The sequence below is a fragment of the Triticum aestivum genome, chromosome 4B (assembly GCF_018294505.1).
Source record: "Triticum aestivum cultivar Chinese Spring chromosome 4B, IWGSC CS RefSeq v2.1, whole genome shotgun sequence".
Taxonomy (NCBI): domain Eukaryota; kingdom Viridiplantae; phylum Streptophyta; class Magnoliopsida; order Poales; family Poaceae; genus Triticum; species Triticum aestivum.
The window spans coordinates 631,394,829-631,407,839 of record NC_057804.1 but is presented as its reverse complement, the minus strand read 5'-3'; positions in this window follow the sequence as shown (position 1 = coordinate 631,407,839).

Below are 13,011 nucleotides of genomic sequence, written 5' to 3'. Positions count from 1 at the left end.
CTTAAATAGCCTTTCCAGGAAAATGTTGGGGGGGGGACTGCATCGCGTTTTGCGCCGATGCGTGCCAAGACGTCTGTTGTCTTATCATTTTCCCGGGCTATATGGTGGAATTCCAGTCCTTCAAACTGGGCTGACATATTTAGGATGGCATTGCGATAGGCTGCCATTTTTGGATCTTTGGCGTCAAAGTCTCCATTTATTTGGGATATCGCGAGGTTCGAATCCCCACGCACCTCTAGGCGTTGAATGCCCATGGAGACTACCATTTGGAGGCCATGTAGAAGGGCCTCGTATTCGGCTGCATTGTTGGAGTCCGTATACATTATCTGGAGTACATATTGGACTGTATCTCCTGTTGGGCACGTCAGGACGATGCCAGCCCCCAGACCCACCAGCATTTTAGAGCCGTCAAAGTGCATGGTCCAGTTGGAATATGTGTCGTACTCTTTAGGGAGTTCGGCTTTAGTCCATTCAGCGACGAAGTCGACCAAGGCTTGCGACTTGATGGCTCACCATGGCTTATATGTTATGTCGAACGGAAGGAGCTCAATGGCCCATTTGGCAATCCGGCCCGTTGCATCGCGGTTGTTTATGATATCGTTAAGAGGTACTTCAGAGGCTACTGTTATCGAACACTCTTGAAAGTAGTGACGTAGCTTCCGGGACGCCATGAACACTGCGTATGCTATTTTTTGGTAGTGCGGGTACCGGGACATGCATGGAGTGAGGATAGTGGACACGTAGTACACTGGTTTCTGGACATGTAATTTGTGTCCGTCCGCTTCTCGTTCGACGACGAGGACTACGCTTATAACTTTGTGAGTTGTCGCGATGTATAACAACATAAGTTCACCGATGTTCGGCGCGGCCAGGACAGGGTTTTGTTGCCAGTATGGCTTTTATTTCTTCAAGTCCGGCCGTGGCGGCATCCGTCCACTCGAAGTGTTCGGTGCGCCGGAGGAGGCGGTAAAGGGGTAGTGCCTTTTCCCCCAAGCGGGAGATGAAGCGGCTTAGAGCCGCCACGCATCCAGTCAATTTTTGGTATTTGGTTGAGATCTTTTGGAATATCCAATTGTGATAGAGCTCGGATCTTGGCTGGGTTTGCTTCAATTCCTCTACCGGATACAATGAAGCCCAGGAGCTTTCCGGCTGGTACGCCGAAAACGCATTTTTCCGGGTTAAGCCTAATGTCATATGTTCGGAGGTTATCGAACGTGAGCCTCAAGTCGTCTATCAGAGTTTCGACGTGTTTGGTTTTGACGACCACGTCATCCACGTATGCTTCAACAGTTTTGCCGATCTGGTTGGCCAGACATGTCTGAATCATGCGCTGATATGTTGCGCCGGCGTTTTTGAGCCCGAAGGGCATTGTGTTGAAGCAGAATGGGCCGTATGGGGTGATGAATGCCGTTGCGGCTTGGTCTGACTCTGCCATCTTGATTTGGTGGTAACCAGAGTATGCATCGAGGAAACACAATGAATCGTGTCCTGCAGTGGCGTCAATGATTTGATCAATGCGGGGGAGGGGGAAGGGATCCTTTGGGCAGGCCTTATTTAGGTCTTTGAAATCGACGCATAGGCGCCAGGATTTGTCCTTCTTTGGTACCATTACCAGGTTTGCCAGCCAGTCCGGATGTTTTATATCTCTGATGAATCCGGCTTCCAATAGTTTGGCTAGCTCCTCTCCCATGGCTTGTCTCTTAGGTTCGGAGAAACGCCGAAGAGTCTGCTTAACGGGTTTGAACCCTTTTAAGATGTTCAGGCTGTGCTCGGCCAGCCTGCGTGGGATTCCTGGCATGTCTGAAGGGTGCCAGGCAAAAATGTCCCAATTTTCGCGTAGGAATTCTCTTAGTGCGGCGTCGACGTCAGGGCTCAGTTGTGCCCCGATGGAGGCCGTTTTTGTAGTGTCCGTTGGATGGACTTGGAACTTGACTATTTCGTCTGCCGGCTTGAAGGAGGTGGATTTGGATCTTTTGTCGAGTATCACGTCGTCCCTGTCCACCGTGGAGCGCAACACAGTTAGTTCCTCGGCCGCTAGGGCTTCGGATAGTGCCTCGAGGGCTAGTGCGGCTGTCTTGTTTTCGGCGCGGAGCGCTGTGTCCGGATCGCTGGCAAGGGTGATTATTCCGTTGGGTCCGGGCATTTTGAGCTTCATGTACCCGTAATGGGGTATAGCTTGAAAAATTGTGAATGCTTCTCGCCCTAACAGAGCGTGGTATCCGCTGCTGAACGGGGCCACTTGAAATGTGACCTCCTCGGATCTGTAATTATCCGGCGTGCCGAACACCACATCCAGTGTGATTTTTCCTGAACAGCACGCTTCACGACTGGGGATTATTCCTCGGAAGGTTGTGTTGCTTCGCTCAATGCGGCTCCAGTCTATTTCCATTTTGCGCAGGGTTTCCTCATATATGAGGTTTAGTCCGCTGCCACCGTCCATGAGTACCTTTGTAAGCCGGAAGCCGTCCACTATCGGACTGAGGACCAGTGCGGCTGGCGCTCGGGCTGTCCGGAATTTAGGTTCGTCACTGGCGTTAAAGGTGATAGCCGTGTCACTCCATGGGTTTATTGTTGCTACTTGGTAGACTTCGGTAAGGCTGCGGAGCGTTCGCTTTCTCGCATTGTTTGATGCGAAAGTCTCGAAGACTGTCGACACCGTACTGGCGTTTGTGGGGTGGTGCTCTGCGGATTCTGGAGTTAGAAGCTCCTCGCCACTTCTGGCTACCTGCCGGAGTATCCAACACGCTCTAAGGCTATGAGTTGGTGTGACGCCCTCTGTATTATGAATTTTACAGGGTCCATTGAGCCATCCCTCCAGTACGGTTCCATACCCTGTAGAGGGTTTTTGTTTTTTGCTATTTGGCCTGGGTGCCTGGCGATAATGCGCCCTTTTGTTTTGGACTGGTATTGTATTCAGGGTCGGTTTGTCCCAGAATTTTGTTTCGGTTTTCCGGACGCTTTCTGTCGCACAATACTTTCGTACTATGGATGTCAAGTCGGCGAAGCGTGTAATTTTGCGGCGACTTATGGCATTAAGGATTCCGGTGTCCGTGCAGTTGTTGCAAAAGAACAAGATTGCATCTCCCTCGTGGCAGTCCTGTATCCTGTTCATAACCAGGAGGAATCTGGCCCAGTAGTGATGCACTGATTCCCTAGGCTCTTGCCGAATTAGGGATAGATCCCTTATATTTGGGTGGGCGGGTGGGTTTAAATCCGGAACCTCGCCCGACATAAGACTCAAGGGCCAAAGAGTTTCCGAACTCGGAAGCTTATTTTCTTGGACATTATTCAATGAATCAGGCCTGCTGCCTGACTTTAGGTTCATGGCTTGGGCGACGTCCTCCCATCCGCGGATGTCCGGCTTGGAGGGATCGGGAATCCGGACACATCTGGTCCTTAGGATGGGCGAAGATTCGCCGTACTGTTCCTCCACAACTTCAACCTGGTGGGTGACCTGGGGAGAGTCAATCTCTCTCTGATCGGGTTTAAGCCCAATCTAGCTGTAATCTGTAGCGACTCCCAGGGAGGCGATGCGATCCAAGAGCTCGTTTAGGGAGGAGACCTCCATCGGATCTAATTGCTCGGAAAATTCCAAGCTGACGTGGAGATTGCTTTCGATGACCCGAGAGGTCATCGTCGGCGTGGCGGCCGAATAGGCGGTCATCAAAAACCTGCCTAGCCGGAGAGTTTAACTGACAGCCAAAGCTCCTTTAGCAACAGCGCCGTCTTTAAAGACGGGGTGCGGCATCCTTCCTGACAGTGACGACACAGAGGAACTCTCAATGAAAGCACCAATGTCGGTGTCAAAACCGGCGGATCTCGGGTAGGGGATCCCGAACTGTGTGTCTAGGCAGATGGTAACAGGAGACAAGGGACACGATGTTTTTACCCAGGTTCGGGCCCTCTCGATGGATGTAAAATCCTACTCCTGCTTGATTGATATTGATGGTATGGATAGTACAAGAGTAGATCTACCACGAGATCAGAGAGGCTAAACCCTAGAAGCTAGCCTATGGTATGATTGTTGTTCGTCCTACGGACTAAAAACTCTCTGGTTTATATAGACACCGGAGAGGGCTAGGGTTACACAGAGTTGGTTACAATTGGAGGAGATCTACATATCTTATCGCCAAGCTTGCCTTCCACACCAAGGAAAGTCCTATCCGGACACGGGACGAAGTCTTCAATCTTGTATCTTCATAGTCCGGGAGTCCGGCCAAAGGTCATAGTCCGGCTATCCGGACACCCCCTAATCCGGGACTCCCTCAGCTGTACAGGCTGTAGCCTGTCAGGCCGCTCTTGGCGGACTGAACTTCGGATCCGCACTCAAACCAGTGCGTGCTGCCTCGTTGGGCGCCCGTTAAGCAGCCTCACACAATTGTCCGATGCCTCGGTGGACGGAGGCCTGCGCAGTCGGGCTTGCCCTCTTGCGGGGACGGCACTGCCTGCTTGCCGACCTCCGAATCACTGAAGGTTCCGGAGCGGTGTCGTGGGCTCAGGGCCGGACTGTAGATCCCTCTTGGCTTTAGCGTCATACCCTTGGCCTGGAGAGTCTTGGAGGTCACTGCGGCGCGTCCAGGAGCACCTCCTCCTGTTTAGCCCTTTTGGAACTCCCACTCCAGCATCGTCTGTAGGGCGAGGGAGGGCCGTCGGGAGTGAAGCGCTATCACATCGGCGATCCATGTCGAAGCGGCCCTTTATAAAGAGGTTGAATACCAAGAGCCCTCCCCGTGACCGTTTGGGACTCACTTTCAATTAAGAAGTCATACCAATGGCACGGTTGGGTTACCAACGCCCGTATTGATGAGAATCCCGGAATAAGGGGACATGATCTCTTCTTTGACAAGACGTGCCAAGGAACCACCTCGCTAAACATGCTGAGGTGGGACAGTAAAACGATTTGAACAAAGGCTTGGCCGTGGCATGATGTCACACTACAAAATACGTCAGCAGATTAGATTTGTGTAAATATTATTCTCTCTAAGGTGGTATGCGGAACTTATTTTGCAGAGCCGGACACTATCCTTGTGTTCAAAATCTTCTGTGAAGTATTCGGAGGAGGAACCCGCCTTGCAATGCCGAACACAATTTGCGCACCGGACTCGTCGTCATTGAAGCCTGGTTCAGGGGCTACTGAGGGAGTCCTGGATTAGGGGGTGTCCGGATGGCCGGACTATGACCTTTGGCTGGACTCCCGGACTATGAAGATACAAGATTGAAGACTTCGTCCCGTGTCCGGATAGGACTTTCCTTGGTTTGGAAGGAAAGCTTGGCGATACGATATGTAGATCTCCTCCCATTGTAACCGAATCTGTGTAACCCTAGCCCTCTCCGGTGTCTATATAAACCAGAGGGTTTTAGTCCGTAGGACGAACAACAATCATACCATAGGCTAGCTTCTAGGGTTTAGCCTCTCTGATCTCGTGGTAGATCTACTCTTGTACTACCCATATCATCAATATTAATCATACAATTCCCTTTGTCAATCGGTACGTTACTTGCCCGAGATTCGATCGTCGGTATCCCAATACCACGTTCATCTCCGTCACGTGGCAAGTCACTTTACTCGTACCGTAATGATGATTCCGGCCGTAAGCCAAACCACTTGGTCACATTGAGCTCATTGTAATGATGCATTACCGAGTGAGCCCAGAGATACCTCTCCGTCATACAGGGTGACAAATCCCAGTCTCGATCTGTGTCAACCCAACAGATACTTTCGGGGATACCTGTAGTATACCTTTATAGTCACCCAGTTACGTTGTGACGTTTGGTACACCCAAAGCACTCCTACGGTATCCGGGAGTTACACGATCTCATGGTCTAAGGAAATGATACTTGACATTGGAAAAGCTCTAGCAAACGAACTACACGATCTTGTGCTATGCTTAGGATTGGGTCTTGTCCATCACATCATTCTCCTAATGATGTGATCCCATTATCAACGACATCCAATGTCAATACTCAGGAAACCATGACTATCTGTTGATCAACGAGCTAGTCAACTAGAGGCTTACTAGGGACATGTTGTTACGATTTCCGGATAACACAATTATTGCATGAATAATAGACAATTATCATGAACAAGGAAATATAATAATAATCCTTGTATTATTGCCTCTAGGGCATATTTCCAACAGTCTCCCACTTGCACTATAGTCAATAATCTAGTTACATTGTGATAAATCGAACACCCATAGAGTTCTGGTGTTGATCATGTTTTGCTCGCAGAAGAGGTTTAGTCAATGGATCTGCGATATTCAGATCCGTATGCACTTTGCAAATATCTATGTCTCCATCTTGAAAATTTTCACGAATGGAGTTGAAGCAACGCTTGACGTGCCCGGTCTTCTTGTGAAACCTGGGCTCCTTTGCAAGGGCAATAGCTCCAGTGTTGTCACAGAAGAGGGTGATTGGCCCCGACGCATTGGGTATGACTCCTAGGTCGGTGATGAACTCCTTCATCCAGATTGCTTCAAGCGCTGCCTCCGAGGCTGCCATGTACTCCGCTTCACATGTAGATCCCGCCACGACGCTCTGCTTGCAACTGCACCAGCTTACTGCCCCTCCATTCAAAATATACATGTATCCGGTTTGTGACTTAGAGTCATCCAGATCTGTGTCGAAGCTAGCATCGACCTAACCCTTTACGACGAGCCCTTCGTCACCTCCATAAACGAGAAACATATACTTAGTCCTTTTTAGGTACTTCAGGATATTCTTGACCATTGTCTAGTGTTCCATGCCGGGATTACTTTGGTACCTTCCTACCAAACTTATGGCAAGGTTTACATCAGGTCTGGTACACAGCATGGCATACATGATAGACCCTATGGCTAAGGCATAGGGGACGACACTCATCTTTTCTCTATCTTCTGCCGTGGTCAAACATTGAGCCGAGCTCAATTTCACACCTTGCAACACAGGCAAGAACCCCTTCTTGGACTGATCCATATTGAACTTCTTCAATATCTTATCAAGGTATGTGCTTTGTGAAAGACCTATGAGGCGTCTCGATCTATCTCTATAGATCTTGATGCCTAATATGTAAGCAGCTTCTCCAAGTTCCTTCATTGAAAAACACTTATTCAAGTAGGCCTTAATGCTGTCCAAAAGTTCTATATCATTTCCCATCAAAAGTATGTCATCCACATATAATATGAGAAATGCTACAGAGCTCCCACTCAATTTCTTATAAACGTAGGCTTCTCCATAAGTCTGCATAAACCCAAACGCTTTGATCATCTCATCAAAGCGAATGTTCCAACTCCGAGATGCTTGCACCAACCCATAAATGGATCGCTGGAGCTTGCATACCTTGTTAGCATTCTCAGGATCAACAAAACCTTCCGGCTACATCATATACAGTTTTTCCTCAAGATAGCCATTAAGGAATGCCGTTTTGACGTCCATTTGCCATATCTCATAATCATAGTATGTGGCAATTGCTAACATGATTCGGACGGACTTCAGCTTCGCTACAGGAGAGAAAGTCTCATCATAGTCAACCCCTTGAATTTGTCGATAACCCTTAGCGACGAGTCGAGCTTTATAGATGGTAACATTACCATCCGCGTCCATCTTCTTCTTAAAGATCCATTTATTTTCTATCGCTCGCTGATCATCAGGCAAGTCTGTCAAAGTCCATACTTTGTTTTCATACATGGATCCTATCTCGGATTGCATGGCTTCAAGCCATTTGTTCGAATCTGGGCCCGCCATCGCTTCTTCATAGTTCGAAGGTTCACCGTTGTCTATCAACATGATTTCCAGGACAGGGTTGCCATACCACTCTGGTGTGGAACATGTCCTTGTGGACCTACGAAGTTCAGTAGCAGCTTGATCCGAAGTACCTTGATCATTATCATTAATTTCCTCTCCAGTCAGTGTAGGCACCACAGGAACATTTTCCTGAGCTGCACTACTGTCCGGTTCAAGAGTTAGTACTTCATCGAGTTCTACTTTCCTCCCACTTACTTCTTTCGAGAGAAACTCTTTCTCCAGAAAGGACCCGTTCTTGGCAACAAAGATCTTGCCTTCGTATCTAAGGTAGAAGGTATACCCAATGGTTTCCTTAGGGTATCCTATGAAGACGCATTTTTCCGACTTGGGTTCGAGCTTTTCAGGTTGAAGTTTCTTGACATAAGCATCGCATCCCCAAACTTTTAGAAACGACAGCTTAGGTTTCTTCCCAAACCATAATTCATACGGTGTCATCTCAATGGATTTAGACGGTGCCCTATTTAAAGTGAATGTAGCTATCTCTAGAGCGTGTCCCCAAAATGATAGCGGTAAATCGGTGAGTGACATCATAGATCGCACCATATCCAATAGAGTGCGATTACGACGTTCGAACACACCGTTACGCTGAGGTGTTCCAGGCAGCGTGAGTTGTGAAACGATTCCACATTTCCTTAAGTGTGTACCAAATTCGTGACTTAAATATTCTCCTCCACGATCTGATCGTAAGAACTTTATTTTTCGGTCACGTTGATTCTCTACCTCATTCTGAAATTCCTTAAACTTTTCAAAGGTCTCAGACTTGTGTTTCATCAAGTAGACATACCCATATCTACTTAAGTCACCAGTGAGAGTGAGAACATAATGATAGCCTCCGCGAGCCTCAACGCTCATTGGACCGCACACATCAGTATGTATGATTTCCAATAAGTTGGTTGCTCGCTCCATTGTTCTGGAGAACGGAGTCTTGGTCATTTTGCCTATGAGGCATGCTTCGCATATGTCAAATGATTCATAATCGAGAGACTCTAAAAGTCCATCAGCATGGAGTTTCTTCATGCGCTTGACACCAATGTGACCAAGGCGGCAGTGCCACAAGTATGTGGGACTATCGTTATCAACCTTACTTTTGGTATTCACACTATGAATATGTGTAACATCATGTTCGTGATTCATCAAGAATAAACCATTGACCAGCGGGGCATGACCATAAAACATATCTCTCATATAAATAGAACAAACATTATTCTCGGATATAAATGAGTAGCCATCTCGTATTAAACGAGATCCAGATACAATGTTCATGCTCAAAGCTAGCACTAAATAACAATTATTGAGGTTTAAAACTAATCCCGTAGGTAAATGTAGAGGTAGCGTGCCGACGGTGATCACATCGACCTTGGAACCATTCCCGACGTGCATCGTCACCTCGTCCTTCGCCAGTCCCCGCTTATTCCGCAGCTCCTGCTTTGAGTTACAAATATGAGCAACCGCACCGGTATCAAATACCCAGGAGCTACTACGATTACTCGTAAGGTACACATCAATTACATGTATATCACATATACCTTTATTGTTGCCGGCCTTCTTGTCTGCTAAGTATTTGGGGTAGTTTCGCTTCCAGTGTCCCTTTCCCTTGCAATAAAAGCACTCAGACTCAGGTTTGGGTCCATTCTTTGGCTTCTTCCTGGCAACTGGTTTACCGGGCGCAGCAACTCCCTTGCCGTCCTTCTTGAAGTTCTTCTTACCCTTGCCTTTCTTGAAACTAGTGGTTTTATTGACCATCAACACTTGATGCTGCTTTTTGATTTCTACCTCTGCTGATTTCAGCATTGAAAATACTTCAGGAATAGTTTTCCCCATCCCCTGCATATTGTAGTTCATCACAAAGCTCTTGTAGCTAGGTGGGAGCGACTTAAGGATTCTATTAATGACCGCCTCATCCGGGAGGTTAATGTCCAGCTGGGACAAGCAGTTGTCCAACCCAGACATTTTGAGTATGTACTCGCTGACATAACTATTTTCCTCCATCTTACAACTGTAGAACTTGTCGGAGACTTCATATCTCTCGACCCGGGCATGAGCTTGGAAAACCATTTTGACCTCTTGGAACATCTCATATGCTCTGTGCTGCTCAAAACGCTTTTGGAGCCCCGATTCTAAGCTGTAAAGCATGCCGCACTGAATGAGGGAGTAATCATCAACACGCGACTGCCAAGCATTCATATCGTCTTGGTTTGCTGGGATGGGTGCTTCACCTAGCGGTGCTTCTAGGACATATGCTTTCTTGGTAGCTATGAGGATGATCCTCAGGTTCCCGACCCAGACCGTATAGTTTCTGCCATCATCTTTCAGCTTGGTTTTCTCTAGGAACGCGTTGAAGTTGAGGTTGACATGAGCGTGGGCCATTTGATCTACAAGACATTTTGCAAAAGTTTTTAGACTAAGTTCATGATAATTAAGTTCATCTAATCAAATTATTTAATGAACTCCCACTCAGATAGACATCCCTCTAGTCATCTAAGTGATACATGATCCGAGTCAACTAGGACGTGTCCGATCATCACGTGAGACGGACTAGTCATCATCGGTGAACATCTCCTTTGGCTTCTTCCCGGCAACTGGCTTACTGGGCGCAGCAACTCCTTTGCCGTCCTTCTTGAAGTTCTTCTTACCCTTGCCTTTCTTGAAACTAGTGGTTTTATTGACCATCAACACTTGATGCTCCTTTTTGATTTCTACCTCCGCTGATTTCAGCATTGAAAATACTTCAGGAATAGTTTTCCCCATCCCCTGCATATTGTAGTTCATCACAAAGCTCTTGTAGCTAGGTGGGAGCGACTGAAGGATTTTATCAATGACCGCCTCGTCCGGGAGGTTAATGTCCAGCTAGGACAAGTGGTTGTGCAACCCAGACATTTTGAGTATGTGCTCACTGACAGAACTATTTTCCTCCATCTTACAACTGTAGAACTTGTCGGAGACTTCATATCTCTCGACCCGGGCATGAGCTTGGAAATCCACTTTCAGCTCTTCGAACATCGCATATGCTCCGTGTTGCTCAAAACGCTTTCGAAGCCCCGGTTCTAAGCTGTAAAGAATGCCGCACTGAACAAGGGAGTAATCATCAGCATGTGACTGCCAAGCGTTCATAAAGTCTTGGTTCTCTAGGATGGGTGCTTCACCTAGCGGTCCTTCTAGGACATATGCTTTCTTGGCAGCTATGAGCATGATCCTCAGGTTCCGGACCCAGTCCGAATAGTTGCTGCCATCATCTTTCAGCTTGGTTTTCTCTAGGAACACGTTGAAGTTGAGGTTGACATGAGCGTTGGCCATTTGATCTACAAGACATTTTTGCAAATCTTTTTAGACTAAGTTCATGATAATTAAGTTCATCTAATCAAATTATTTAATGAACTCCCACTCAGATTTGACATCCCTCTAGTCATCTAAGTGATACATGATCCGAGTCAACTAGGCCGTGTCCGATCATCACGTGAGACGGACTAGTCATCATCGATGAACATCTTCATGTTGATCGTATCTTCCATACAACTCATGTTCGACCTTTCGGTATCTTGTGTTCCGAGGCCATGTTTGTACATGCTAGGCTCGTCAAGTTAACCTAAGTGTTTTGCATGTGTAAATCTATCTTACACCCGTTGTATGTGGACGTTGGAATCTATCACACCCGATCATCACGTGGTGCTTCGAAACAAAGAACTTTCGCAATGGTGCACAGTTGGGGGGAACACTTTCTTGAAATTATTGTGAGGGATCATCTTATTTACTACCGTCGTTCTAAGAAAATAAGATGCAAAAACATGATAAACATCACATGCAATCAAATAGTGACATGATATGGCCAATATCATATAGCTCCTTTGATCTCCATCTTCGAGGCGCCATGATCATCTTCGTCACCGGCATGACACCATGATATCCATCATCATGATCTCCATCATCGTGTCTCCATGAAGTTGCTCGCCAACTATTACTTCTACTAATATGGATAACGGTTTAGCACTAAAGTAAAGTAATTACTTAGCGTTTAATCTTTGACACACAGGTCATACAATAATTAAGACAACCCTATGGCTCCTGCCGGTTGTCATACTCATCGACATGCAAGTCGTGATTCCTATTACAAGAACATGATCTCAAACATCACATATATATCATTCATCACAACTTTTGGCCATATCACATCACAAGGCATATGCCGCAAAAACAAGTTAGACGTCCTCTAATTATTGTTTGCATGTTTTTACGTGGCTGCAATAGGGTTCTAGCAAGAACGTTTCTTACCTAAATAAAAGCCACAATGTGATATGCCAATTTCTATTTACCCTTCATAAGGACCCTTTTCATCGAATCCGATCCGACTAAACTGGGAGAGACAGACACCCGCTAGCCACCTTATGCAACTAGTGCATGCCAGTCGGTGGAACCTATCTCACGTAAGCGTACGTGTAAGGTCGGTACGGGCCGCTTCATCCCACGATGCCGCCGAAACAAGATAAGACTAGTAGTGGTAAGAAAATTGACAACATCTACGCCCACAACAAATTTGTGTTCTACTCGTGCAAAGAAACTGCGCATAGACCTAGCTAATGATGCCACTGTTGGGGAACGTTGCAGAAAATAAAAAAATTTCTATGCTTCACCAAGATCAATCTATGGAGTCATCTAGCAACGAGAGAGAGGAGTGCATCTACATACCCTTGTAGATCGCGAGCGGAAGCGTTCAAGAGAACGGGGTTGAGGGGGTCGTACTCGTCGTGATCCAAATCACCGGAGATCCTAGCGCCGAACGGACGGCACCTCCGCGTTGAACACACGTACGGTTTGGAAGACGTCTCCTCCTTGATCGAGCAAGGGGGAGGGAGTGGTTGATGGAGATCCAGCAGCACAACAGCGTGGTGGTGGAAGTAGCGGTGATCTCGGCAGGGCTTCGCCAAGCTCAGTGAGAGGGAGAGGTGGTGCGGAGGGAGAGGGAGGCTCCAGGAGCAGGGATGCGCAGCCCTCCCTCCCCCCTCTTTATAAAAGGCCCTGGGGGGGCTGGCCCCCTAGAGATTGGATCTCAAGGGGGGGCTTGCCCCCAAAGCCAAGTGGGGCGCACCCCACCCCTATGGTTTCCAACCCTAGGCGCAGGGGGAGGCCCAAGGGGGGCGCACCAGCCCACCAGGGGCTGGTTCCCTTCCCCACTTCAGCCCCACCCGGTGGACCCCCGGGACCCTTCCGGTGGTCCCGGTACAATACCGGTGATCC